Source organism: Macaca thibetana, chromosome 13 (genome assembly GCF_024542745.1).
Source record: "Macaca thibetana thibetana isolate TM-01 chromosome 13, ASM2454274v1, whole genome shotgun sequence".
NCBI lineage: Eukaryota > Metazoa > Chordata > Mammalia > Primates > Cercopithecidae > Macaca > Macaca thibetana.
This window is the reverse complement of record NC_065590.1, coordinates 85,927,668-85,933,069: the sequence shown is the minus strand read 5'-3', so window position 1 is coordinate 85,933,069 and position 5,402 is coordinate 85,927,668. Positions and strand designations below refer to the sequence as shown.

Sequence of the window (5,402 nt, the reverse complement as noted above, 5' to 3'; positions counted from 1 at the left end):
CAGCCTATCTATCTCCATTTTCTCCAGGATGGTGACATCTGGTCACTCTATTTAAAACCACCACCCTTATACCAGTTACACAGTCTTGATCTATTACAGTGAGGGCCACAGTGGTGTGGTAGAAATACGTGTCGTCAACATAAGAATGAGCTAGGTTTGTACCATGGTTTTGCCACTTATGCCTAAATGTTTCCTTGGGCAGGTCAGTTTCTTCAACAAAAATCCAACTCATAGAGTCGGTATGAAGACCACGTGTGATACTATGTACGATGGAGAATGAAGTTACATCTATAGAGCCCTTTTATATTCAGACACTTTATGGATTGTGTGTGTTGAGTCTATGTGCATTTTTATTACCTGTTAGCAGATGAGGAACAGAGGTTCCGCCAAGTGGATTCACTTGCCCAGACTCGCACTCTGTGGAGGTGGTAGAACAAGGATGTGAACTCAAGCTGTTTTTTTGCAAACCAGTGTATTCTCTTCATTTGGCCTGTTCCCACTTTGCCATGCAAGAACGCAAGCCCTAAAATACCAGCAGTGTATAAATACAGGTTCTGTGCTGTTCTTTGTGAATTCATGCTCAACTTCACTGATCCTTCCTTCTCTGATTGCCTAGAAATTCTCTGTCTAGCCATCTGGGGACTCTATCTTTAAAAAGATCAGAGGGTGTTTTTCTTTTATTTTTTAATTCTTATTAAAAAAACTTATGGTTTTATTGTATCATGAAACATTGAAATATCGGAAAAAAATCAATGTCTGGGTGATGAGGCAGCTGCTTTCTCCTTCACTTCCTTGTGTAATTAGAACAACTTGTCAGTAGATTGTTTTTATTTTTAAAAAAGGACAAATCTTTGCATTACTTAAGTCTTTCTAAGGCATGCACTAGTACAACACAAATTTCTCCCATCCTATGCAAGTAGTCTAGCATCCAAACATTATGAACATGTCGATGGCAGCAGTGCACTGCACCCACTCCCACTGCAGCCCTGCTCATTTGTGTATGATATTTGGAGCAACTGGAGGAGTGTGAATAGTACTGACAAGAGGCAGGAGGAGGAAACCTCATGAGTGCCTGGCTGAGAGGAGGTCAGCCCATGCTGTGCAGGGCAAGCCTGAACATGTCATTGGTGCAATCCCACACCTCCTTGATGTTCTTTAACAGGAACATCTGGTGGAACCCTATGATGGAGTCTTCATCTGCCTTAAGCTGACCTACCACCATGCTGAGGATGCAGCTATCTGGTATGGGCCTGTTACTGGGAAGTGCAGGAATCCTTGTTTCTTAGTCTTACTTGGAAGAAAGAATTCTGCCAAGAGAAAATTTAGCACTCCCACCTCCAAAAGAAAGATAATTTATTGAAGGAAAATAGAGAGCAGAGAGTTTATTCAGAGAGACAGGACATTCCAAAAGATGAGGCAGAGTGGGCTGCTGAAAGAGAATGAGCCAGTAGCCTCTGAGAGTTCTGCACTCAGTTTTTATGATACCAGATTTTTTCTTGAAGTTCCCACCTCTGTCATAAGTCTCTGTGCTTTTACTTTATTTAGTTTTCCTGCTTCTGACTTAAGTCCCCCCCTGTTTTCCCATCTAGTTCCCACCCCAGGCTTGTGGCCCTTTCCTTACTGAAGCAACCTCATCGTCTAGGGTAACACCTGAGGTTCCAGGAGATGAAGGATGCAGACACACAAAGAATGAGGTTAAGAGCAGAAATTTAATAGGCAAAAGAAAGAGAATAGCTCTCTGCTGCAGACAGGGGTCCTGGGAAAATGAGTTGCTCATCCACAGTGAAATGTGGGGATTTTTATACATGAGCTAGTGGGGAGGCGGTGTCTGATCGACACAGGGTGCAAAAAACAAGTTAGGATCAGGTGTGCCATCTGCATAGGGCATGAATCTCTGGCACCCCCCATCCCAATCTTTTATTGTGCAGGTGGGTTCTCTGAGCATCTCCATGTTGCCCAGTTCTTTCTTACTGTACACATGCTAACAAAAAGGAAAGGCGGACCCTGATGGTGGACTTGCCTGGCCCCCAGGTAGCCCTTTTCTGTTGGTGTAGCTGCAGGCCTCCCCTTGTGCAAGCTTCCAGCTTCCTTATCTATGTTTGCAGCTTGATCTTTCAGACTGCTCTTTGTTAGAAAAGAAGTAATGTCTAGGGCTGCTTTTTTGTTAGAAGGGAAGTTCTGCTGAGGACCCTTGCCCTCACTATCTGCCTAAATAATTTCTTTCTATCTCCTTTATCATTACTATTCATTGGTGCACATGCATGGGCCCAGTGTTGGATAGGAATTCTACCGAATGGCTGCATTGCTCATTACTGCCACCCCAGGAAGGTTGTATAGCCTTCAAATCTATATGTATTGTGCCTGCATATCTCTTAGGAATTTCTCTGTTGCCTTCTTTCCGCCTATCAGCATGTAGCTAGCTACATTTTGACTAGCTAACTGCAGAGTGAGTGATTACTGGGCATCTTAAGGAGTGTTCCTTTCTGCATAGGTATTTCTCCTCCTCTCTGCTCATATCTAGCATGCATGTTTTGGATGGTCCCTGGGGTGTGAGATTTTCCAGACCTCCCTTTTCTCAGGGGCTCTCCCTTCCTGCTTATTTCTAGCTATCTGCCTACTCTAACAGGCTGATGATCTTGCACCATGATGCTGTGCTGGATTTTCTGGACCAGAAGGGAAGGCTAGCTTTCTCCTGGAACAGCTGTCTTTCCCATGTAGGGCGTGACATGTCAATGTAAATTGTACCTACTTGGTTTGTATTGTAATCAAATAACTGGTAGCAATGTTGAATGAAGCTGGGTCCAGTCTGCTCCCAAATTGGCTTGCCTCATATTCTGGAGGATCATTGGCCTCACTGAGACCCAAGGGGCTGGCACAGTGGCAGCAGCAACACAGTGTGCTCTGCGACCACTGTCCCTTTTCCGTTGTCTTCCTTTGCCTGCTCCACTGCACTCTTGTTTTTGCTTGAAATTTTATTTTCCCATTTCGAAAATTGCCTTTCTATATATTTAGCAGAAACTATATTTAGTGTTCAAAGCACTTGAACGTATGTTCTCTCATTTGACAATCTGTGGAATGGAGGAAATTGTCTTTATTTTATACACGAGAAACTGTGGCTTGGGTAGGGTAAGAATGTATCAAAGCTTATGAAGCTGATAAGTGGAAGAGCCTCCTCCCTCCAGCTTCAGGGCTTTTTTTGCACTCTCTCAGTGCTGCAAGAGCCTCTAAATACCTGTTATCTCTGGGAAGCCAGTTTTCTCTTTTGTCCTTTGTACCAGACATAGCTTCCTTTAGAAATATATGGGTATATTGTAACTCTCATAGAAGTTCTTTCATCATTGGGCTACAGAAGGTCCTGAAATTTCTCAGGAGAACTTAATTCCAAAATTCTGTTAGAAGGAACACCCCACCAAAAGCCAGAACCATCAAAACTAAACAAACGTCTAGTTTATCAGGCATGTGGTCTTCTCTCAGCATATCTTATATTGACAGTAATAAAAATGTTCTCAATATTCACCAGCAGCTTACTTCATTTCAGATATTATTAAACTAGTCTTCTCTGAAACCTCCTATTAAAAAAACCCACAAAACTCTTGAAAGAAGAATGATAAATGCTTTAAAAGTCCACCATTGAGCCAATAAGAAAGTTACATTTGTCATGGCCCAAAAAGTATGAAAGCGGAAGTGAGAGGGTGGGAAAATTGCAGAGTGTAGGTTTTTCACTGAGGCCACCTACTGCTTCCTGGGCTGAGCTTCAGATTTTAAGGCTGGGATAAGAAGTCAATACAAAGAGTTCGTCTTATGTGGTGGGTCTAATAAGAGCCCATTGTGTAAAAGCCTATCACCTAACAAGAGGTTCTAAAACACTACAGAAATCCTTACCAATTCTATTTATATTTTTTGTTTCCCCAACATTAGGTTGGACCATGTCAGAATGTTGATTCTTGACGATTATTGACCTATAAGTGTGGCAGTTTCATGTGATTTAATGTAATAGAATGTCATTGAGAATTTTCCTCTTGGCTGTATCTCCAATGCCTAGAAGAGCATCAGGTACATAGTAGGTACTGAATAAACATTTGTTGATGGGATGAATTAATAAAATCAAATTGGAAACCAATAATCAAAAAACAAGTAGAATAACTGCATATGTGAGTTAAAGTCACATTTAAACTATCCATAACAAAAGAAGAATTTATAACAAAAATGAAAGTAAATCTAAGTTTAATACCTGCTAGAAACAGAAGGAAAAAACAAGAAGCAGGGGGTGGGCTCTTGGAGTTGCCTTTAGTGAGATTTGACCAGATAACTGGGTAAACACATTGACTTCCAGGCTCCCCACTGTACTCTTCTTAGCTGTTATTTGCCAGCTTGAAATTTCTGATTTTCATTACCATCTGAATAACACAGATATTAAAAAATAAAAAAAAACTTAAGTCTTTTCAATGTTTATAACCAAATGTAATTTCCTTGAGTAATGTACAAGTTCATATTCATAACAGAAATATGGAATCTCAATTAAAAACCCTATGATGTGGAGCTTTGAAGCCCTCCTTTCAAGAGTTATCCAAGATTATGTGACGTTTCCTCACCACCCCGTCTCTCTTTCATATTTAATCAGATACTGAGATTAGAGATGCAATTTCCTTTTTGTGTCTAGGGAGGTTTATCAGAATGCTGCACACTATTGCTTCCACTCTGCTTCTCCTCATCCCCAGGTTATAGGAACAAAGTGTCTATCTTACATTTATTCACTGGAAATTATTTACTTTCTTGATTTAATGAACAAAAATACTGTGGTCACATTTTGTGTGGTGGTTAAGTTCAAAAGTCAACAAGTAAGGTGAAAGTTATATATCGTTAAAACTTCACATGAAAACCTTTCTACTACCCATAAATTAAAACATGCAAAGTTTTAAATGTACAATCTTATGTAGTATTCCTGTGTACCGGATGAGAACCACTGAATTAACTAAAGACATAAATAAGTGAGAAGCATATCAGTTGATGTACAGCTATTCAAATCCTTTGTCTTTAACAAGATTATGAAATTCATGGGGTGGGTGGAGACTCCTAAAGTACTTTTTGTTTTAATGGTATGCCTCTACCTATATTTTTCTACCTGCATGTATTTATTCATATTGAGGATGACATGTTGCATTTATGTAGGAGTCAGGGCCTAACCCTAGGGCTGAGGATCATGCACCTGCATTTCTTTCTTTCCTTTTTTTTTTTATTTCCTGAGATGGAGTCTCCCTCTGATGCCCACATTTGAGTGCAGTGGCACGATCTCAGCTCACCGCAACCTCCGCCTCCTTGTTGCAAGAGATTCTCTTGCTTTGGCCTCCCGAGTAGCTGGGACTACAAGCACACGACACCATGCCTAGCTAATTTTTGTATTT

General features: G+C 40.8%; 1 pseudogene; it reads right to left on the bottom strand.

Annotated features, from left to right (window-relative positions):
- Positions 1-1,008: 1,008 nt before the first annotated feature.
- Positions 1,009-2,827, bottom strand: LOC126934132 (nuclear transport factor 2-like; annotated as a pseudogene).
- Positions 2,828-5,402: the final 2,575 nt, after the last annotated feature.